General features: G+C 37.7%; 1 protein-coding gene across 3 annotated transcripts in view; it reads left to right on the top strand.

Annotated features, from left to right (window-relative positions):
* Nucleotides 1–25,346, top strand: part of LOC150102912 (uncharacterized) — a 536,005-nt gene that overhangs the window by 111,479 nt on the left and 399,180 nt on the right. The window lies entirely within an intron of this gene.

The following is a 25,346-nucleotide window of genomic DNA, read 5'->3' as shown; positions in this document are numbered from 1 at the left end:
GCTTTGGTTCATAAAGGTTAATATAAGGGGAATTTCGATTAATGGTACGAAAATAAACAATTTATGATTTGCAGATGACATAGTCATTATTGAAGAGATGAACTAGAAAGAACAGTGCTGAAGTTAAGTGACGAAAGAAAGGGATATGGGTTGATAATGAATACCGATAAAACAAACAATGCTATTCAGTGAGAAAAGGGTGAAAAAGCAAATAAAGGTCAACAGACAAGAACTGGAAGCAGATAAGAACTTCACATACTTAGGGAGCAGCATGATGCATGGTTTAGACCATAGATGGCGAACCTGTGGCACGTCCGAGAATTTTGCTGGTACATCAACGATTTACAGGTGATATCGTTTTATATGCGAGAGAGCAGCTATGAAGACGTGCATAATGGTGTCGGTATTAACAAAAGATCACGCGACCCCATGACAAAGGCAACTGACAAGTGTTGAGTTGAAATGCCAATTCTCTTCAAATAACATCTGAAACTCATAACAACATTCGCTATATATTTCTTAGTTTTAACACATTCACGACGGAACTCCTCATTACTGGCGTGCTTAACTCACACAGAGTTTCAACCCTTGGTTGAATTTTATTCCTTGTTTGCTAACGATATAGGAAAGGATCTCAGAGAAACTGTTCATTTGTTTGCTGATGATGCAAAGTTGGGTAGAGCAATAGTGAATGCACATGATGTCAAAATTTTGCAGGATGATTTGGATAGATTGGAGGACAGGGCTAAGGAGAATGGGTGTCAATTTAATGTGGCAAAGTAAGGTTATGCATTTTGGGGTGAAAAGATTAGCAGCAGTATACTACATTGGAACTGTACTTCAGGAGATTGACTTGGGAGTGTTAGAGGAAGGAGTCGAAGTTTAGGGGGGCACATTGCAAAAGTGGCTAAATGAGCCCATCAAATCACTTGGTTACTGAAGAATACTTTGACGAGCAGAGACACCCATGTTATTGTTCCTCTGTATCGAGTCTTGATAAGACCCAATGTTGACTACTGTGCCCAGATCTGGGCACCAGGGTTTCTTCTTGATTGGGAGGAGGTGGAGAGAATCCAGAGGTGAGTGACCAAGATGATAGCAGGTCTATGGAATGAACCTTATGATAACAGGTTGAAGATTTGTGGGTTGCAGAAATTGGTTGATAGGCGAAAAAGGGATGATATGATAGAGACCTTCAAAACACTGAAGGGTTTCTATAAAATTAATTCAGAGGTATTTTTCAGAACTGGACTGGTGGTGTGAGGACTAGGGACCATCCATGGAAACTGGGCAAGAGTGTAGTTAGCAAGGGTGTTAGAACTAGGTTTTTTACTTGGAGCATGGTTGATGACATTCTTGACATGATGTTTGGGGCCTCCTTCGATGAGTCTAAAGACTCCTTGGGGTTGCCTGTAATAATAATGAGCTGGCAGGCAAACTCACATGTATTATATATATAGTGGCACTATACATATTTTTTGGAGAAAATAAAGGACAAATCAGAAATTGTTTCATAATAAATAAAAAGAAAGTTGCGTTTTTTTGTTTCACTAAAACTAAAAAGCTTTAATGTTTATTGTAAAATATAAGCATATGCATGGCATTTTAAACAATCATTATTACTTAAAAAATTTAATTTTGATACTTTTCACAAGAATGGACTTTTTTTTAATAAATCAGGTTCGTGTTTTAAAAATTCTTAAAAGTGTATTCAATTCATGTCAAAGTTCCATTTGGTATAAATGCATGCTTTCAATGTTTCAGTTTTTAATTGTTTTTTTTTCACTGGTCCACATATTGTTCACCAATGAAAATACTTGTTCAGTGTGGACATTAGATCCAGGGAGATATAAGCAAAATTCAACGATTTTTAAAATATTTTTAAAAGATACATGTTTATCTGTGAAATATTTAAAAATTTCATCCCATCAACGTCGGCAGGACTCGTCATTTTGTCGCCATTCTTCGATCTTTTCACTAGTGACAACTTTTAATACACGAAACTTTATCAAGTAGTTCGCCCTCATTTATGTTCAAGTTCCAGTGGCTGGAAGTGACCAAAACACTTTCCTCGATCATCACCCACAGAAGGATTTCTCATAGTAGGACCCATTCAAATACTGCCATTTCCACGAAACAGCTGTCCCACTTATTTAAATAATCAATGCAGGTATGGTAAAATTTATGAATTGCATCTTTAAATATGTTGGCATCAATATTCAATTTTGCTATTTCAATTCACAAAATAAAGGTCAAAATGATCATTTTAGAAAAAATAAATAAATCTAAAGGACTGTCCTCTTAAATAAAGGTCGTATGGTGATCGTAATTATATAGCATTTTCAATTCGTGGTAGAATTTTATTTGAAGTTAGTCTTTGTGATCTGTCATAATGACATCGAGAATTTCAAATGCAATAAAACAAACAATTATTTCATGTAATTGAAAAATTGGACAAGAGTTTTTAGTTAGATACTCTGTTTCCAATGCAATATATGGTTTTGCTTGAGGTCTATACAGCATAGTTTCTGTGGGAGGGGACAATAATAGTTTGTTGAGAAATATACACAGACTGCAAAAGCCTCTGTACCTTATTCAGGGATACAATAAAATTACACTTGTTTTTCTTGCATCTGCAGTATAATGGCTGTTGGGGAGGGCATACTGTTACCGCGGGGAGCGAGTTACTATCGCCTCGACGTGAACATGTTTAAACATTTTTCGTGTGCGAGGTAATATGCAAAACTTTTTGATGTATTTTTTCGTCAAGTAAAATCAGGAATGCGAGTTATACGTGAGGGCATGTTATATTCGAGTAAATACGGTAAGCATTTCGCCCGCCAGCTGACATCCTTCTGCTGCTTCCCCTGCTCAGATGTCTTCTATGGTGAGATACAATGCATAAATATTTTTCTCGCTACCGTTTTCTTTTCTTTTTTTTTTTCAAACCATAATCATTAAAATCAATTTAATAATAGAATAATCAATTTTACACTGAATAATATTATAATTTTATATATAAATATTATAAATAAAATAAAATATTTATAAAATTGATCATTATAAAATATATAATATTTTATAATGATTTATAAAATATTATATAATATTATAAATAAATAAATTAATTTTTCCCCTACTAAAATCTGCCCAGCACGGCAGCAACTTGATTTGTAAATTTTTGGCTTGCGCACTAAAAAGGTTCACCACCACTGGTTTAGACTTAAAAAAAAATCTAACAAAAGGATAACAAAAGTAAACCTACAGGCAGTGGACAAGATAAGGAACAGGAAATCAGTGAGCCTTCTCATGAATGAGACTGCTGGAAACATGCATATTCACAAGTGCTCTGTGGTTGTGGGACATGGGTTATTGTCAAACATGAGTGGTGTGGAAAAAGTTTGCAGGAATTGAGTCACATGGCAATGGGCAGAGAGAAGCGGCAAAGAATGGTGAATCCTCAGACATCAACGGACATTGGACCCATGGGCAGTGGTGGTGATGAATGATCTAACACTGTTGACTTACCGACCTGAATACCAGATAATTCTCATCATTCTCCTCACATTCTGGATCTTTTCTTAATCTGCTCTCCCCCATGATATAATGCAAACACAGCGTATTGACTCTTCTTGGCAACGCCGATATCAGTCTACAAGTTTTCTACTGGCTGATCTGCACCTAGACATCCTGCTACAGCAGTACTATTTAGCATGACATTCGGGATTTTTACGCCTATTTTTAATGATTTAAATAATGTTTCCGCTCTTTAGCTCCACATATTGGCTCTGACCGAAATAATCCTTGCTGGAATGAGGGACCTTCATTTCCCACTCCACACAAAATCCCTGATCTTTATCCTAGGCTTACATCTCCAACAGTATTCCAGTATAGTCAGATAAAAATTCAAAATATCTTAAATGGCGCAAGTCAGGTCCCTTTCCCAATTTTTGTACTCAGTCTACGCTTCAATTCACGACATCTGTCAAAAAATAAATAAATAAAAACAAATCTTCAAAAAATCCGAATCATTCTATGAAAGGACCCAAAGCCAGTAAACTTTCCTCCTAGTTTTTAGTAGTCTCTTCAGAACATTTCATCGTGCTCTGCGATTTCAATTTTGGCGTTCCATAGCTACATTTATTGTATATGATCAAAAAAAAAAAAAAAACTTATTTTACCATTTGTAATATTTGATGTTGCTATTATTTTGTGTATGGATTAATAAACGGTTTAAAAGTGTAGTATTTAGACATAAAATCTGTAAAAAAATATATAAAAAATAATAATCATAATGTTTATTTACAGGAAAAATTATATTGTTAAGCTCGAGTTAACAAAATATTATAGGTTCAGTAGCACCATACATAGCACTAGATGTCACAAGGAAAATTGTCTATTTTTCCTATCTTCCATTGTCTGGTAAAATTCTTAGAAGTAGACTCTATGTCACCATGTGTGTAGATATGGGGAAATATCCATTACATATGATGAATAGTTGTGAATAAGCCTGATAAACCCGCTATCTTAAATACCCTATTTAAAAAGAAGGAAAATCTTTTCATCACTTATGAAAGTGGAAATAACAAGCATATACTAACGAGAAGATTGGAAAATAAGGTAGTGCACAAGAGGAAGAAAGATCAAGTAACGTAGGTTTAGTAGTGTGTGTTTGATATCAGAAATGATTTAGAAACTAGTGGGATTAAAAGTGTGATTATGAACTTTGTGAAAAGTATTAAGAAGGTAGCAAAATGGGAATAAATAAGAGACAATGATTTTTTATTTTATTAATTTTATTTTTATTCAATTTTTTAATATAAAAAATTTTATATTAAAAAACATATATTTTTTTAATATAAAATTTTTAGTTTAATTTTTAATTAAAATTAAATTTAAAATTTTTAATTTTAAAATTAATAAAGTTTATTTTTATTAATTTTAAAATTAATAAAAATAAACACGAGACCTTGACATGCATGAAAGAAATTAAAGCTGTAAGTGGGCTTCATAAAAACTATCGAACGTATCAGGAACCAAATGTGTTAAATAGTGTAAAGGGACCGGACATGGAAATTAAAAGAAAGAAATGAAAGCGGCTCTTAGGGAACATGAAAATTCGGCAAGGAATGTGGACCATTTGCAATTGTTGAGATGATAAAAGCTTTGAGGAGAAAGGGATTGAATGGATCAAATAGTTTTTAATGCGAAAAGAGTACTATCTGGTTGATGCTGCTCATCAGCGGGCTGCGAAATTTAATCGTGGTGATTCGCATAGTCTGTTTGCATAAAACTATAAGACGATGTATTCATGAAACTAGAAACATTTGGATATATCCTGCCCCCCCCCCCCCTAAAAAAAAAAGGCCAAGTAGAAATCTATCAAGACTGAAGAGATGGATGCACAGCTTCGGTATTACACTTCATTTAGGCACCAGTATTTCGAATCCATTTACGTATTCTCTAGCAGTCAGAAAAATTAACCACTTTAATGTAAATGAGATTTACGAATAAATGTTGGATAGACATTGCAAATTGAATGCAGGTGTTATGACATCTCCACATAACAGAGATGTCGAACTTCACCCTCTGCTTTTCCGTTGGTGAGTTAGCTGGACTTATACGAAAGTGGCAGAACTTTTCATCCTACAGAATAGGTAAACCGGCCTGAAGAACACCTAGTTAACAGACCTAATATCCTTTATAATTCTAAACAACCTCCCCTCCCTGGCCTCCTTCCTTCAAGGTGTGTTCCCCATAGTTTTGACGATACTGGCTAATTGTATGCTACTTTATTTCTTTCTACCCTTTTCATGCACTGAAGAAGTCATCGAAAATGGATTGAAATGTAATGAAAGTAATAATTGATGATTAATCATTTTACCCTATTATTTAAATAAGTTGAGAGCTTTAGGTGCACTCCATTGCAGTTATCATAGAATTTCCCATGAGTGCTAATGTGGACCGATTAAGTTCAAGAGTTACCCTCTCTTACCTTCAATTTTCCTTATCGTTAGTTGTGACGTTAGGTCAGCAGAGCTATTATGTGTGCCCGTTCAACTTTAAAAAAATATCCGGACATGCCTTTATAGTAGTGGAAATAGCAAGTAAAATATATCATGCTGCAGAGCTCAGTGACTTTCGACATTGCACTATCATAAGATGTCACCTTTGCGACAACTCAGTTTGGAAAATTTCTGCACTGCTGCAACTTTCCTGTTCAACTCTGAGTGATGGTAGTGTGAAGTGGGAACGTCTAGGAAGAACAAAATTGCGACAGAGCGGGACTGCCGAATGCTGAAGCGCGTGCCGCGAAAAATCGCCTGTCCTCGATTGCAGCTCTCACTACCGAAATGTCTCTGCAAAACAACGCCAGCACCAAAACTGTTCATAGGGAGCTGAAGAACACGAGTTTGCATGGCTGCGCAGCCACACCTGAATGCCCTGATCTCAATCTCAGTCGAACATCTGTGGGTAATGCCGAATCGCTCGACATTAGCGACTGACTCCATAATGTTCCCGGAAGAATGAAAAGGAATTATCGGAGCAACCTACCAAAATCTACCTGAAAACCTTCCTAGAAGATTGAAGGCTGTTATAGCAGCAAATGATGGACCATCTCAATATTTGAGTGAGAGGTGGGATGAGCAGGCATCCGGATATTTTTGATCAGATAATGTATATTATATTACCTGTTGATAAATAGGATGATAATTAGATATTCGAATGGTTTTCATTCTCACATGATATCAGGCGGGAGTCTCAGTCTTAACTCTGTATCCGGTCTCCATCTGTATCTTACTGAGAGATATAATTTTCCCCTTAGAGAGGAAGCCTAGTTTTTGGTGGTAAGAGGTCTGTTATGCACTATAGTTTGTTCATTATGTTTCCTTATCACCTCTTAAGTACTGCATTCCACTCACCATTCTCCACGCAGAAATCCCGATTTTCACTTACATGCAAGGATGCCCTTCTCCTTATCGTCCTTTTTCTCTCGTTCCAACTTTTGAAAGAACTTCTGCATCATCCTTTCGGTAAATAGCTCTCAACATGACACGAGCACTTTAATCTATCTATCATGTATCCATATGCTTGTAGTCATTCTCCATTGCTAACCCTCCCCAATCTTGACAACTTGTTACCCGAATCTGTGTGATCTCCACACTTTCTTCATTCCTTAAAAATCCAGGAAACATCTCTGCAGAATATCTCAGGCAGGTGTGGTCTTATATAGGGTGTCCCAAAATTCACGCAAGAAGTAATTTTGATAGAAAACAGGTTTTTAATTAAAAATTGTTATTTCTTATTTATTCATAAAGTATACAGTATAGGGTTATGCACGGAATAGCATATCGGGTAAATGGCCTCCATGGCTTTGCTTGCACATACGCACTCTTTTGTCAAAATTTTCCATGACCGTTTTGCATAAATGTGGCTGAATTTCGTTGATACAGCGCTCAATTTCCTCCTTCAAGGTGTGGCTGGTCGTGGGCTTGTTGGCATAAACCTTAGACTTCAAAAAACCCCACAGTAAAAAAGTCCAACGGCGTTAAGTCACATGATCTGGGCAGCCAATTCTGATCACCAAAATGGGAAATTACACGACCAGGAAATGACTCATGCAGTAATTGAATTGTTTCTCGGGCTGCATGGAATGTGGCACCGTCTTGTTGAAACCACATGTCGTCCACATCCATATCTTGCAATTTAGGCACAAAAAACTGGATTATCATGTCGCGATAGCGAGCACCATTAGCTGTTATTGCCTTACCAGCCGCATTTTCGAAGAAGAATGGACCGATGATGCCTCCAGCCCAAAATCTGCACTAAACAGTGACACGTTGTGGATGCATTTGTTTCTCAACAATCACTCGTGGATTTTCTGAACCCCAAATGCGACAATTTTGTCGATTAACGAAGCCATCAAGATGAAAATGAGCCTCATCGCTGAAGATGATTTTGTTCGAAAAATAAGCATCCACTTGTTGTTCCATAATCCATTCAACGAACTCTCTTCGCTGTGTGTGGTCAGTAGGCTTCAGTTCTTGAGTCAGTTGAACTTTGTAAGAATAAAGATGCAAACCTTTCGTGAGAATACTCTGTAGAGAGCTTCTCGAAATGCCCAATTCAAGGCCACGGTGCCGAATTGATGTTCCTGGACTCTCAGCAACACTCTCACGAACTGCTTCGATGTTTTCTGTTGAACGATTTGTTGAAGGACGGCCAGAGTGAATAACATCACTAATTGATCCAGTTTCCTTGAATTTTTTAATTAATCTTTTCACAGTTGATGAAATTAAATCACTGTTCCGACCATATTTTGTGCGAAAATTGCGAACTGTAGCTGCCAAACCTTCATTATTTTTAAAATATTGCTCAACAATGAAAATGCGTTGTTCTTTCGTGTAGCGCTCCATTTTTAATAACCCTGAACCGTCAGCTTTTTTTTTTTTTCCTCGTTGGAAACACTTTACCGCACAAATGGCGCTAAATTTAAATCTTACGTGAATTTTGGGACACCCTTTATTACGAACATTTTGTAATTCCTCTGTCTTTGAGTGCGAGTGTTACCGTTGCCAATTTCGTGCATATGTGTCTACTGGCAACCGTGCGCTTGAGGGATGTGTCACCACTTCACTGGTGTTGTAGGCACGTTTTGACCATACATTGTTTTCTGGTGTTTAAAAATTTTACCACAAATTGAGTAATCCAAATAAAAAAAACAACGATTGTAAAGACTATTGTTTTATCCAGAGTAAAGAGAAATGTTTTTGCTTATTGTGAGATGGTTTAATTTAGTTGCATAATAAATGCTGCATGTGTATTTATTCTATTTTCATAGTTAATTTGTTAACTGCTATCATTTGATATGATAAGCAAGTATAAATTTTCATTGGAAAAAATACTAGTGGCCACCAAGTTAAATCACTATTCCGACCATATTTTGTACGAAAATTGCGAACTGTAACTGCCAAACCTTCATTATTTTTAAAATATTGCTCAACAATGAAGATGCGTTGTTCTTTCGTGTAGCGTTCCATTTTTAATAACCCTGAACTGTCAGCTGTCATGCTTTTTTTTTTTTTCTCGTTGGCAACACTTTACCGCACAAATGGCGCTAAATGTAAATCTTGCGTGAATTTTGGGATACCCTGTATGAGCGCATTGCAGTTATACGGTCGAGAATTCTACTTAATATTTTGTGTTTGGTTGTAAAGAAACGGGTATAGAACGCGAGGAATCTTTATGGGGTTTTTTCAGCTGAAGGTAAGTAGCCATTCTCGTGAGGACGGAAGAAGTTTTTATCTCGCAAAACAAACCGGAAGGAGAAAGCATGTAGTTAACGTCTTTTGTAATTTGAAACCAATCACACTTAGAAAACAGCATAACGATATTCTTCCACGAATAGAATCTCGCCAACAGAATACAGCAGTGGCGGCTCGTAAGAAAATCAATATGGATTGAAAAAAATTATATCATTAATATAACAAAATTTAGCGATATTTAACAGAATTCTTCTCTTCGCTCATTTCTACAAAGTACCGGGTGATTATAAAATAATCAAGTGTTCAGACCCCTCTAGCAAGCAATATTCGGTAGACGTACACAGTGGAACATGGGGATTCGATTTAACAGGAAAAAAAATAGTACCAATAGTCGCCAACAGGGGAAATTTTGGCGCTGTTTGCCGAGTAAAATGCATTAATTTGCATTATCGTGTTTCTTGTGAGCGATCATGCAATAAAAGGAAAGCCTGTGAGATTTCTTATCTTTCGTAGACGAACTGCTTTTCGATGCCTCTTATCTTACGTGAGCGTGCTTTGTTAGTCAAACTATTATCAGCGGAACAATAATGCCAGTGCTTCGTGATTTTCGGCGTATGAAAAATTTACGAAAAGGACCGATTAGCCTAACAAACTTACGAAAACTGATTCGGCGATTTGAAGCTACTGGAACTCTAGCAGTGCAGGTAGGCAGGGGATACAAACCAATCAATCACCAACAATTTAAAAAGTTGCAACTGCTATTGTGGAACAGGAGATGACGAATGTGCAGTGTACCAGCAGTGCACGAGCAATATCCCGGCAAACGGATATCGCATACACAACGGTGTGGAAAATCCTACATCAGATGTTGAAGTTTTACCCCTATAAAATCAGTCATGTTCAAGAATTGCGCCCTGGTGATGCGACCACACGAATCGACTTATCTTTGAGATTCTTAGCGCGCATGGAAGTGGATGATGCATGGCTGTGGCAGATTTTATGGAGTGACGAAGCGCACTTTTATTTGAGCGGCGATATTAACACACGCAACTGTCGCATTTGGGCTGCAACTAATCCGCACGTGTGTCTGCAGATGCCTATCCACTCACCCAAAGTCACAGTGTGGTGCGGATTTATGGCATCTTTTATCATCGGTCCATACTTTTATGAGGAAAATTGCCAAAATGGGCCAGTGACCTGTTCTGTCAATGCTAATAGGTTTGCCAATATGCTACAAAACTTTGTGGTTCCACAACTGCAGCGAAGAGAATGTCTCGATTCGACCATCTTCATGCAGGATGGTGCACCACCACACATCGGACTTCGGGTACAGCGTGTTTTGCGACAACATTTCTCTGACAGAAGAATCATTAGTCGTGCATTTCCAATGCAATGGCCACCGAGATCGCCTGATCTCAATCCTTGTGACTTTTGGCTGTGGGGATTGCTTAAAGCATTGTGTATCAAGGACATGTACCCGATATTCCAACTTTTAAAGATCGAATAACGTTACACGTGAGACAAATCAATTCCGATATGTTGTGAGCCACTGTGGAAAATGTCGTGCACCGTATGCAGTTCCTGGAACATCAGAATGGTGGTCATATTGAACCTCATTTGTAATTAACAATAAACGTCATGAAATTGATGTGCTTTCTCTCATTTGCCATTTAGTCATTCATTAGTCACACCTACTAAAATTAATTTGACAGCGCCAAAATATCCCCTGTTGGCGACTTTTGGTACTTTTTTTTTTCTTTCGTTAAAGCGAATCCCCATGTTCAACTGTGTATGTCTACCGAATATCGGTGTGTTTCGTCCAATACATTACTCGCTAGAGGGCTCTGAACACTTGACGTTATTTTATAATCGCCCGGTATATAAATGAAATGCTAGAATTAAATAGAAAAAAAGAAAAACCGCACAGTATTTAACTACGACGACGTTAATCTGTGTTCTTTGTGCTCGTGTGTAGTAGCAACGCATCTTGGGGCTGCAATGCTACCAGCCCAAACTGCACGTAAATCACACGTTATCCCCACTAGGTAGCGGTCTGCATTGAATGCAGCTCCAGCGTTGAGTATACTAGCCCTAGCCCGCACTGCACATTGACTATTGCAAAATACAACTATTGCTCCAAATTGAATTATATAAAATACTATCGAGCGGTATTGTATTACTAAGAAGAAAATAACAGTTTTTAGATAAATATATAAAAATTTAAAAACGGCGATAATAAAACAGGAACTTTCATTTTATGCTGGAGGGACTGCAGCCCTTATAGACGAGCCGCCGCTGGAATACAGTAATACCCCACCTTGCGACGATCCTCTCATACCACGCTTTTCAATTATGACAATGCCCATTTATACGACGTTAGATTCGTTTATACGACACTTTTAATGACATGACGCTCCCGTAATCAACGGGAGCGACAGTTTTCATGGATTGTTTGTTTATGACGTTGTTGCTCACTACATTGTCTAGGTTTTGGTGTTTCGCTGCGAATTATAAACTGTTTATAACTGTTATTTTATTTTATTGCTGTTAATAATAACAGATCAAAGTAAGGGTCTATTGCTTCCAATGAAAAAATGCATAAACCTATTACATCACATGGTAAGGTTAAAATTATCGTTTATCGAAAACTGAAGTTGGCTGCAGGTTAAACTTACTTTGCACTACTGTCGTGACGGTTGTTGTTAAAAACAAAGATGAAGTTCTGAGTCAAGTGAAAAATGCCACACTAGTTAAAATTGGGTTATCCTTAAAGGTGATAATATTGCCGAAATGGGTAAAACTTAATGTGCGCGTAGGCGACCAAACCAGTTGTTGATCTTTTCCTCAATACTTTTTCGTTTGCGCATTTTTTTTTTTTTTAATTTTGTGTTACGTATTTGACATAAATACTTTATCGACGTCATTTCTGCACATATGTCTCTTTTAAAATATTATTAAACCCAATGGCGGCTCATTCATAAAGACAGCAGGGCTGCGTTCATTGCAGCCCTTATGGACGAGCCGCCACTGATTAAACCATTTAAAAAAAAAAAAAAAAGTGTGAGTGGGTGGGTGATTCGCTATACGACGGTGGTCTGGAACCTAACGTGTCCTATGACTATGGTATGTCTGTTTACGCAACCTTGCCATCCGTGGATCCCGGCATAAAACCTAACATTTAGCTATATTAACATGGTATGTATACCGAGTCGTTTTTTCCATACTGAAGAGTCTTCAGTTTGTTCCTAGTAACTTCCTAACTTTGCATCATCTACAAATTCAATAGCTCTGTAATCCATTTATAATATCATTGAAATGAAGGTGGAATTGTAATGGCCTTAACACTATATGGAACTCCAATTGCCTTCTTATTACATACACCCTCTGTCCCAAAAGAAACCGAACTTTTCGAAAATACAAGAAACTAGTGACGCCACCTGTTGTATCTTTTTGTTGTCGAAAGCGGCAACTTTCATTAGTGTTGTGTCAACTGTTTATGACATTTGTTTCATTAGAAGTCGAGTTATAGTTACTGTGTGTTTTGACGAATGGTCAGAAAATGAGTTTCAAACAAAGAGCTGCGATTGACTTGTGTTAAACTTGGTAAAAGTTTTACAGAAACTCCTCAAATGCTTCAAAAAGCATACAGTGATGATTGCTTATCCCGTACAGAAATTTACAAGTGGTTTAAGCGATTTCAAAGTGGTCGTGAGACGCTTGAGGACGACGAAAAGCCGGGCCGTCCAAAAACGATTGAGCGAAGTTAACATCCAAGAAGTGCGTGATTTCATCAAAGAAAACCCGAAATCGTCCTTGAGATTAATTGAAGATGAATTGGAGATTCCAAAATCAACTGTGCTCAACATTTTGACCGAGAGTTTGGGCCTTCGTAAATTGAATTCGCGATTTGTTCCCCACAAGTTGACCGACGACCAAAAGATGTATCGAATTGAACACTGCAAGGACCTCATTAACCGCTTGTAAAGACTCAAACTTCATCGAAACGATCGTTACTGGTGACGAAACGTGGCGCTTTGAGTATGAGATCGAAACAGCGCCAGAGTGCTGAGTGGAGACCACCAGAACAGGAGCATCCGGAAAAAAAAAAAAAAAAGTCGCTTGGAGGAGTCAAAAGTAATGACAATGCTGATTTGTTTCTACGATTCCAAGGGAATTATCCACAAAGAATTCGTTCCGCTTGGCCAAACGGTCAATGGCGAGTTTTATCTCGAAGTTTTGAAGTGATTGATAGCGAGAATTCGTCGCGTACGGCATGAATATCGTGATGCAGGCAGCTGGTCACTTTTGCACGATAATGCACCATCTCATCTTTCGAACATGTGAGACAGTTTGAGAAAAAACCAAGTTTGTGTGTTGGATCATTCACTGTATTCACATGATTTAGCACCCTGTGACTTCTTTCTCTTCCCCTGACTTCATTTGCCGATGAAAGGAAAGCGATACGACACCATTGAAAACGTTCAAGTGGCAGTAACCACGACCCTCAACTGTATCCCAAAAACCAATATAAAAACTCATTTAACGAATTAATTGACCGTGCCAAATGCTGTATCGAAGCTGAGGGAGAGTATATTGATTGAAATAAATTATATGAATAATTCTAATTGGCCTGTGTTTTATTTTCTATCAAAAGTTCGGTCCATCTCCCTTCCATCTCGAACGATGAACTTTCACAGTCAGCGTAATTTGCCTTCTGATTGCCAATTCTGAGTTGGCAAAACATGCCTGTTAGAAGTAGCGCTTCCTTACTTTGTTTTTGCCTCATATCTTCCTGAAATATGCTGTACCATTCAACTTCTCTGAACATTATTTTATGTAAACTGCGTTTTATTATCACCAGTAATACTAGACATGCAAACTCCCAAAAACACAAACTCATTCTCCTTATTCTTGATACGGCATTCGTATATGTACGTGTGTGTGTGTGTTATACATCATGTATATGCATACAGATACGAGTGCACCATGACTGATAGTCTTCCATTACGCAGACTCTAGTCCCTATACAGGGTCATCCTTGCTACCTTAGCATTTTCATTTCCCCCTGACTAACACACACACACAGTTGATGGTTGAACCGAAACCTCTCCAAATATGCTTTGTTAATTGCGATGTGTATCTTGCATACGGCTTTCCGCTGTCAACGCTTTCTCCATAGCAGTCACTAGGACAACGTTACATTTGTCCTTCAGTTGGAGAGACAGACCTAGATTTGAATTACGCTGATGACGCAAAGACCCTTCATAATGGCTTTTGAAGCAGATTTATTATGCAAGTAGCACGATTTTTAACTTGCGATTTTCTTCCCGCGAAACAAACTAAGCTGGAGAGTACACCAGTTGACTAACTTAAGATACTGGTCTTCTAGCCCTCTTGCTTCATCCCGTCATTCTAACAAACCCAGTTCCTGTATCATCATATACACTCCACATATGAACATATTGGAGTAGTTGTTAAGGACTCGTATACAGAATTGGATAAATATGGATGCGATTATATATATAAAGGGCAACATGGATTTGTTAAAAGGGAGGTCTTCTTTTAAAAACAAGATAATCGACGAAAGGAATGCATCTACTGTGATCTTTGTATATTTTACAAAAACCTTTCATAGGTTGACGCATGGTAAATTGATACTGAGTTGCAACTAGTTGTTTGAGATTGATGGAAAGCTGGGCAGAGTTAGTATGGTTAGTAATAATGCTGTAGCACTTCTGGAGAATTTGAAACATGGTCGAATAAACGTAACCGACTGTACGAGCTCCGACTCGTATTGTATTACTGAACGTTGGAATCCTTAAATGGAAGTGCATTCTGTTATGCGACTATACTGGAAGTAGCACGGATCTTGCGGGGTTGAAGTTCAGGGAACAGATTGCGAAAGCGAAGATAGAGGACGGTTGTAATAGTAAATATTGATTTGACCACACTTGGGCTACTCTGCACAGTTGTGATCGCCTGAATTTCGATGAAATTCGATTTTATATTCAATTTGAATATAGAAGAGTTGATACGGCTCAGCCGCACATTTTTGAGCGGTCTTTATAGGATAGATGGTGGGGAGATTTCTGAAGAATCAGAACGAAGGAAACGGACAATCCAGAAGTTACTTTTTATTATTATTTTTTTTTTTTTATTTTGCACGGGGGGTGATGGCATCGATTGAATTGTTTGAGTGAGCGACGATAGTGCGGCTGGTAAATCAGCTAAAACAGGATGACAGACTATGACTTGCCTATAGCCACTGTCTTCAATGAATCGCGTGATTGATTGCAGGTTCTGTAATAATAGCAGTAATCACCCAACTCGTGCTTCTGCACTGTGATGCTATTCATTATTTTTGTTCGTCTCCTCAAATTTATATTACATCGATGTAAGTAGTTTCTTCTTTCATTCTTCTGCATCCAATATTGCTTCGAAATTCTTTGTGTAACGAAAGATTTCAGAGGATTCATACACTTTCCGGTAGCAATCCGATGTTAGCTCGTCCACTTGATTTTTCTTTATCGCCATAGGCTCCTTATCGTTCTCTTGGATAATTTTGTTAATCTGGAAGTTTTGAAAGAAAAGGTAAGTATGTGGAATATTATAACTTACATTCATGATAATGGTTAAAAGATTATGTTTTTAATTAACGATAGCAAACAAATGTTTCTACTGAATAAATGAAAGTTTCCATAGTGATGAACTTACTGCGACCATGCAGAGCGGGCCCACATAGCTGAAACTATAAAGCCTTGATTGTTCATAATGTCAAATGCGTTTCACTATAAAATGAGCATTCCATAGCATAGTCCTCGAAGACGAGACAGTGTTTTTTTTATTTTATTGGAACGACTTCGGTCGAATCGTTTATAAGACATGAGGAGACCTTATCAGGAATTTTCAACTCGAGGTGTGATAGTTCTCATACGGACAAAACTTGTCGGAGAACACATGCAATTAACAAACATAATGTGCTGGCCTCATAGCCATATCTTGTAATTTTGTTGAACTAACCGCCATTATTCCTCTCTCTGTCTTCTAAGACTAACAACACAAGGAGCTGCTACTCAACATCCATTCACTGTTCACTTTTAAACCTACACCGAACCAACTTTTCCTCTTTCTTTTTCATTCCATCTACTTCTCCTCTTTGAATATCTTCTCTCACACTTTTTAAACCTACAATCTCCAGCTGTTCAAGAAGCGCATCAACAGAATTCTTTTTCCGTTAACTTTTTATCCACAATTATGAAAGAGGGATATATATATATATATATATATAACGAAAATCATAATTAAAATGTTTTGATTTCAGACGCATGAATCCTGCGCTTCAGTTTCGATTTTACTTACTGTATTTGTTTCTGTTACACACAGACGAGAAGCCGTATGCGAATGTCGCAGTTTTTTAAGAAATTAATTCCAGTTATAAAAATGGAAATAAGAATTGTTTAAAATTACTCTCAGTTTATTCACAGATTCTGTCTCGCCGTTTTATTCAACTTCCTGTAAATGGCAATACTTCATTTTTGTTGTCATATTTTCCAGAACAGCTGATCGTTCGGAGTAGCCTTAACGTAATTTGTGACATATGAATATGTGCTTGTTACGTCATTGAAAGAAGCGTGCTGTAGAAAGGCTTTCCCTGATCGATTCTACTGAACTCGTTCTTCATTCACATTTCTTGACTCGATGCTTCAGTCAGTCTTGATTACTGTTTTAGTCACTGTTAGGCATGCGCAGGTAAACGCAGACTATAACGTTGGCGTCTGACTGGGTGTGATCGACTGTGGGGCTGTGTACTTCACGGGCTGCGGATGGAGTTCTTAGATATCATGTGTACGACTACTCCAGTAACGTGTTGGCACTGGTTTCGTTGCACATTCAGCGAATTTTCTGAGAATATGTATTTTGCTGACTTTGATCAGCCCTATTACTGACTTGGAAACAGCTTTTCAGATTATGTGCAGCACCTATTTATTTTCCCTATCATTTAGAAAGTTCTTCATTCTTTTTAATTTTAATATAGCAGAAGAAAAGATTTTTGGTGAAATTACTTTTTAGCTTCATTTTCCTTCATTTTATGTCAGCTTATTTTTCATCAAAGGAAACAAATCTCAAGGTTTTCAGCGACTACGCTGCACTTAATGCAAAATGGAAAGCTCTTTTAAGGATATTGTATGTTTTAAAAAAGTTTTAATTATTGAAATTCACGCGCTTCAAAAATTCTTTATAATGATGCTAACGTTTCCTCCCCAATCATCTGTGTTGTATTTGATTTGATTGTATGTGTCAAATCATGACACAAACCACTTCCTTCCTTTTAAAAAAGGGGAAAAATAGTAAGAAAAGAACGTTTGGACCCACGAGACTGCTGTGTTCATTTAACTTCTGTACTGTTTTACTATACTGGAAGACCTAAAAGTGTAGGATTTTGCATGTTGCCTGTATCTTGAAGCGAAGTTTTCTAACGAGTAATCTTAGTGCAGTTGATACGCGGGACACTGATAGCGCTGTGCAGGTGAGTGGAGACGTGCAAAGTAGCTAGAGAGACGGTGTCCTCAATAGGCCGTTATCAGTGCTGCAGGACATCGATAAAGCACTCTACATTCTTAAGGAGTATCTTCGTGAGTCTTCAGCCGTGGAGGGAGATGTTCCACTCGAGGGAGTTCCTCGCTGCTTCCCCTTTCGTGCATCGATCACAGCCGTAATTGTGATGCTGTGCCTAGAGATGTGCTCGTGTTTAATGACTGCCCTTTCCTCCCAGCGGCCCCCGCCTCAACTCCCTTCCAAGTTTAGATTGCCTTCTCTAGTTGCTGACCTCTTCAAATGAAAAGTCGGAGGCCTGGGGCATCGGATAACGGGGAGGAATTTTGTTGCCGCTCCGCCGAGCGAGTTACCGTAGGAGAGAAATGAAGGCAACTGCCTCAGGCAGTCAGGCCAGATAAAGTCAGAATAATGGAGGCGACACGCGTTCTCTGCAAGCCGCTGACGGGAGAAAATGAGTGATTAGGAAGCTGTAAGACGGTCTGTTCGCTCCTAAGAAATGGGGGTCATCATATGGGTCTATAGAGCAGCAGCATATGGTAACCGCTGTTAAATTACTTCGAAGTTTTTGCTTCGGTCGTGAATTTCTCCATTCATATAGCTTATATCGACCTAATTCTCTAGTTCACAATGTATAGAGTTCTTTACATTAGTGAAAATGAAATGATTATTGTACAAAGAGTGATTGTTCAAGATATTTCTCTCTTTTTTTTCATTAGTGAAGGTGTATCAGGAGAGGGCTTCTAAGCATGGTTTTTCATACTTCGTAAATATTTTTCTGTCAAAAGGGAAAGAATTTTGTTATCGTCACTAAACAGTCCCTTATATCACGATAATTTTTCCGCATGTGCCTTGCAAACCTGCGAATAGTAGAAGAGGTACGGAAACTGAAACAAACTTAGATATAAATGTTTCATTGGGCTTCCAAAACACCTGCTGAGGCGAAAGGCAGGTTTTCTTGTTACACTATAGAAAGTACCTTTCGCCCTTATCATAGCCAAGTCAGATCCAGTCCGTCATGACGTGGTGAATGCCTTCTTAGCCAAAGCTTGCAGCTGCGCCCTGCTGTTTCCAACATTCTCCGCGTGACCGACGTCTCCCCTGTCGCCCGCTTTCATTCCCTTAGGCACGAGACGACCGTTACTATCGGCCGGTTTTCCCGCCTGGGCGGGAGAGAGTTGGCGGGAAGGCGCGCTGCCAATGTGATTGCCTGTCAAGCAGCTCCTGGTAGGGTCTAGCAGGTCAAGACGTTGCAGACCCCCACCTCGCTGACGCTGTAAGACTGCGCTCTTGGATACACAACCGTGGTCAGACTTCTAACTTGCACATAGTCTACAGTTTTCTCTGGGGAAATAGAAAAGTACGGTTTTGCTTCTGATTGTGCTCCCTACCGGCAGAAGTAATCGCCTACAGACACGTGGTCTGAACAGGAGGAAACAGTTGCATCAGTGCTGCATGCGCTGCGGCACCGAAGAAACCTGCATTAGGCTTTGATGGATCTGATGAAACTGCCTGAAGGCTGCTCAAGTTCCAGATTTGAATGACTCACTGATAGCAGTGGGATTTCGTTTTCCTTTCTTCCTGCTGTTGGCCGCTGTGCTTCCCCTCGAACGACGATAGCACCAGCGTCAGTCAATATCTGCTCTCTCTCTTTCTCTCTCTCTCTCTCTCTCTCTCTCTCTCTGCGGGCTTCAGCAGCATTCCGCTACTACGCTTGTGTGCGCCTGCTGGCGCGAGCCCTGCTGTCGATGGATGACTAGGCACACAGCCTTATGGGGCGGAGGAGCAAAAGGCTGTTTGCCTAGGAGTACTTCCGAGCCTTGCTTGGTAGTCCTAGCACAAGCTTCCATTTCTGCAGAGAGCGCCGTCGTCAGTGGTGACCAGGTCGTGTTAGCTGCGAAGAACAAACAGCAGTGCCAGTTCTCTGTGAGTGTGGTATGTTTCACAACTGACCCCTTGACTGGACTGACCAATTTCATCAGCGTCACTGGAAACATTCGTTTGACTACCTACAGCTCCCCGCTCTCCATGCTTGCCTGGTACAGTAAGTAGAATAAGGATTCCTTTCGAACTTCCGCGGTAAAAAGTTGTCAGATAAAGAAACATAGTAAGAATCTACCACTAATGTGCCGCACGAGCCTGTTACGCTAAGTATCGATTGTAGAGTTGATATTAATCTAGGGAAAAAGAGAAAAATGCCTTTAAATTTATCACTCGACACGGTAGTTGAAAATAATTACAATCAGCTGGTAAACCTTTAACAGACTCGTTCGTTCTGCCTGCTTAACTAGCAGAGAATACGTGGCACAGGAAATATAACCAATCACATATGAATTTTTCTGCGGTGAACTAATGAAAATGTGAAGTGTAGTTTTAAACATTCGCCTTATATAGGCTGCACTGCTGCCCTCTACCATGTTGACATTGTGAATTTAAATGATCACTTGTGAAACAAAAAATAATTCTGTTTTGCAGGTAACATTAGTGTATTTATGTTAATACTGAAAAGTTTATTAATATATGTTTTTAAATTTTCCTTTTTATATGAAGTAAGAATTAATTGTAAGTATGAGAGAGAGAGAGAGAAAGAGCTGTTTTCATAATATATATATATATATATATATATTGCATTTGGTCTGCAAATCTAAACCATACTTTTCTCACAGAGAAATACATTAGAAAGAATAAATGATTTCACTTTTTTTTTTTTTTTTTCAATGTAATGTTTTTGTTTTATTCACACGAAAACACTTCGTTTCCGTGCACATTTCCGTCATAGAAAAATGAAGGAGTAGTATATTATGTATACACACACACACACATTCACGTATGGAACACTTTTGCACTTAAACTAAAATGCCTCAAGCCTACTAACTACATGCTACTTAAATATCAGCAGTCCGACCACTTTAATTTTTATTACATTTGATGTATTCGAAATACGCCAGTTGCAAAAAATACTTCTCAGAGGGACAGTTTGATAGGGTAGTATTTGTTTCGGACTGAAAAATGTCAGTAATTCATTCAGATGTAAAAGCGAAAGATGGGAGGTCAGGCAAATATGTGTGTGTGTGTATTTTTGAGATTATGATTATTAGCGACTTCTTTATTTCTATTAAATCATTTTAAATCTTCTTAAGTGTAATCATTTAATATTAACTCCTTACATTACGTTACTGCCACATTTCTAGGTGATTATTCCTATAACATGAAATAATATATTTTAATCTATATGTCATATGGTTTAATCTATATGGCATACTTCTTACTGAAGTAAGACCCTTACTGGGTAGAACGGTTTCGTCATTCTTCTCCATGGTGTAAGCAGTTGCTTCACAGATTTTTAAAAAGACTTGTTGCAGTAGCGTATATGTTTTTTTTTTTTTTTTTTTTTAAACTTGATCATAATAGAATTACGTTAGCTATATACTCGACAGTCTTCTTAAATTTCTTCTTCCTGTTGTACGTGACAATTTTATTTATAGGTTGTTTCGCTCAAATATGTGTATTACATTTAATTGCTTTTCAAATGTATCACGCAATATAGTCCTTATTTAGAACTATAGAAAAGAAGATTTATATTTAACAGTAGAGCCAGTAACATGCTCAATTTTAATTTGTGGTAATTTAGAAATGTACTTCTTCAGATTGTGACTTTCAGCTATTCTGTATTTTCATAAAATCTAGTAGTGCACTAATAATGGCAAGTCAGTTACACGTTGAGAGTTATGTTCCTACGTGTGTACACACAAACATACCAGTTAGCTAGATCCTAAGCAGCGAAGTGTTGCTTCCTCTATATCTCAAGAGTTAACTAGTTTTCACAATTACTATGCAGAAACATCACTTGTGCTTCACTTTTTTTTTCCTCTTGTGTACGTATGTGTGTGTGTATGTATGTATGTGAGTGACGGTCATCGCTGGAGTTGGAGGTGGGTCTGCCCTTTCTTACTCCATCTTGTCCTTTGGTGACGGTGAAAAATTGATCTCCCTGTTTGCTGGCTAGCCGGTGTCCTGCTAGTCTGCCATAGACAAGGAGCACCAGCCCACCTCCAGATGCTCGTTGCCAGGGCAACGAGAATCACCACTGGCAGCTGTACACCATGCTGCGTGAGTATCGATCCGACTGAGACGTTGCCATGGAGACAGTGGGTGGAACTGTAATCCCTCATCATCCTCGAACTAATAGGTGGACCTAATTGAAATCCCGAACCAGTTGTCAGAACTCCTGCCCCTTGGCTGTCAGTTGAAGAAAGATAACTTTGGCAGAGTGGGATAGTTGCTTCTACCCTCAAGTCCGTTAGATGTGTATTCTCATGTTCCATTTCTTTCTTTTGTTACTGTGTTATGTTAGAAAAGGTTACTTTTACATTCCCTAGTCCAACTTTCATATGGTTCTTACTCGTTTGTATTTTACCTTGTCGGTTAGACTCGCAGTATGCAGTGGTTGTTTATATGTATATATGTGCATAATCGTTTAGAGTAAGTCTTATACTATCAGAATGAATTTGAAAAGAATTTTATGGGTATCTTTTTTGGTATCCCTATATATATATATATATATATATTGTTTAAAAAGCTTACCCTTTGTTTTGGCTTAAATTTCACCCCCCACCCCTCTTCCCCTAAAAAAGGTTGCTTTTCTTAAAATATTACTTGATTTTCACCTAAGGATTTATCGGAATCCACTAATTTTACTAACTCGCGTTAAAACAACCATTAATTTCATTTATTCCAATGATTATTATTGCAATCGTAGTCTTCCTTTATTCTCATTTCGATAGATTCCAAGCACTTAAAAATGAAGATGATTACTATAATATCTATCTTTTTTTTTTTACCAATATCCTATATGTTGTTTGTTTTTGTTAATCTGGATTCAAGGAGAGAGCAACTAAGACTATGAAGCTCGTGTTTTCCAATTTTGCATGATGGAAAATCCGTTTCCTGGAGGAACCATTTCCTTAGTTATATATTTATTTATATGTGGTAGACATATAACCTCTACATCAGATACCGATAAAAAGAACAGCAGTTTTCCATGTTTCTCATAATCTTTTACGCACACACAACCGTTGAATTACGTTTAATACTGGTTTAGTGCAACGTCATAACTATCTCGATCGTGGAATGAACAAAGTATATGATTATACTATGGTATATTTGGGATGATTTATGCAGCATTTTTTTCCCCAAAAAATTTCATTTTGTTGAAATTTAATATTTTAATTTCAATGTTAAATTATTAAAAACAGTTTTATGTCATATAACAGGCTGCTTGAAGGTTTTGAGAAGAAGTGCTCCTTTACAAATATAACAACATAACATTTCATAAATCAAAAACGACTTGATAAACCATCTTGTTAAGTGATTTGGAATTACTTCAACGGCCCGCAAAGGCCCAATATTATTAGTTACATTCATTAAAACGAAGTGTTTGAATTAAATTATTATTATTATTACGTGGCGCCTCCAAGAAGTGCAAAGGCTTATGGTGGGAAGGAACTCTACTCCACTCCGCTACACGCTCTAATCTTCTCCTCTACTACTTCATTCTTCTACTACACATCTACCGCCCATCACCAGTATTTTTGGTTTATAAATTGCGTGTGTTCTAAACCCGATTTGCCTGTATGCTGGATGAAAAACCCTTCGTATGAGATCGGCTAACTCATCTTAAATTGAAAAAGCCCTCATAACGATTCCTCCAGTATCGACGACAATCCAGCTTAGCCTTTTCCAATCGAAGGATGCAATATACCGTCGTTCTTCCAATAGCGCTACGGAGACATTAAATTATTTTATGCCATTATTTAATGAAATAATCTGTTAACGAAATAAATACATAAAAATATACAGTTTTAAAAGTCTTTCGAAATTGTTATGAATGTTGCATTTTGTCATGTTTATTCCAATAATTAGATTTTGATTGATTGTTTCATTCATTTGCATTGTGCTTCTCTTTCATAAACATGATTAAATTGTATTTCATTGTGAAACGTATTAAACTAATATTCATTAAGTAAAGTATTTCTTCTAAAACTAAAGTAATGCTCATTCTTAAAATATAACATTTTTTGTGGACCTCACCATCTCCGATCGTAAAGTGGCACAGCTAATCTTTTTCTCTTCCCTCCTTTCATTCATACCACGGCAACAACGTACACTCACTGAAATATAGTTTCGGCTTTAATATTTCTATACATTTATTTCTCCTTAATAACTACAGTAAACGTACTGGGAACTGGTCATACAATAACTTTTACTGACCGACTACATTTTCTACAATTACCATTATCTGCTTGATAGAACGTATTCCTTGATTGCAAAAACATTGTTGCTTTTTATATGTATGTCTTAGTTAAATAATATTTTCTCGCGCGAATTAATTGGTTTAAATCAGTGATTCCCAAACATTTTCGGGCCACCTCCCCCTCGACTCCATAAACTCATCGTCAGGGTCCCTCTTCCTCACCCAACCCTACCCTAAATTCAGAAAAGCGATCCACACAACCCACAAGGAACGGTAATAACATTTTTAAAACAAATGATTAATTTAAAACATTTAAATTGGATTTAAATGTTGTAAATTTACAACATTGGGTTTAAAATAAATTAACATTTATTTTAAATCCAAAAAAACATTTAACTTTAATAGCAACATTACATTAAAATCTAATAAAACATTGTATTATAATGCTATTCACTTGAATGTTCAGAAAATCCTTAATTGATGGATGGCTTCATGGAGTGATACCAGTTTTCCTATGTCTGGTTTAATATCACTTAGCAGGAGTCTTAAATCTCCACGTTGAGTTATCTGGAATCTATTTTTTTGTTTCGAAAGAAGTTGCATGACCACACTAAAACCACGTGCCACCAAATATGATGTTGGAAATGCAACGAGGAGCTTCTTAACCACTCTCCACAGTGAAGGATAGCAAGCAGAGATCTCTTTCTGCAACCAAAACTCTTGACAAGATTGCTTAAATTTTGACTTCAACTTAAAGTCATTTTGTAGCTCAATTAGTTTTCCTCCATGGCTCCCACTATCTCAGTATCCGAAAATGGATTTATTACCCAAACTGATGATCTGCAAGTTTACTGTGACAATTTGAATATGCTGCACGAAGATATGACTGAGCGATTTAAGGATCTACTTTCGTTGGAAGTTCCAGATTGGGTAATAAATCCATTTTCCGATACCCTGCGCTTTACATCTAACTCGGACATCTGGGAAATTGGTAGAGCTCATGACGGCCTAGGTTTCGCTTCAACAGATTTAACCTTGAAATAAATGTTGAGATAGAAGATTTAGGCTTGATTAGATTGATATCATTGACTTGCAGCTGCAAATTAATTTCATTAAATTTTGCAAATATATCTGATAAATAGGCAACATCATGCCTGATAGCTTTGAGTTCATCACTGAGCAAAGCCTTTTTGTCTTCAAAAAACTCTACAACGGTATCAAAAAGATCATAAAACCGTCTCAAACAGTTGCCTCTTGACAGCCAACGAACTTCA

Source organism: Typopeltis vanoorti, chromosome 9, assembly GCF_054136105.1.
Source record: "Typopeltis vanoorti isolate ZY-2024b chromosome 9, IOZ_Tvanoo_1.0, whole genome shotgun sequence".
Classification (NCBI taxonomy): Eukaryota; Metazoa; Arthropoda; class Arachnida; order Uropygi; family Thelyphonidae; genus Typopeltis; species Typopeltis vanoorti.
Note: the sequence above shows the minus strand (reverse complement) of the source record. Positions and strands in the feature narration are given on the sequence as shown.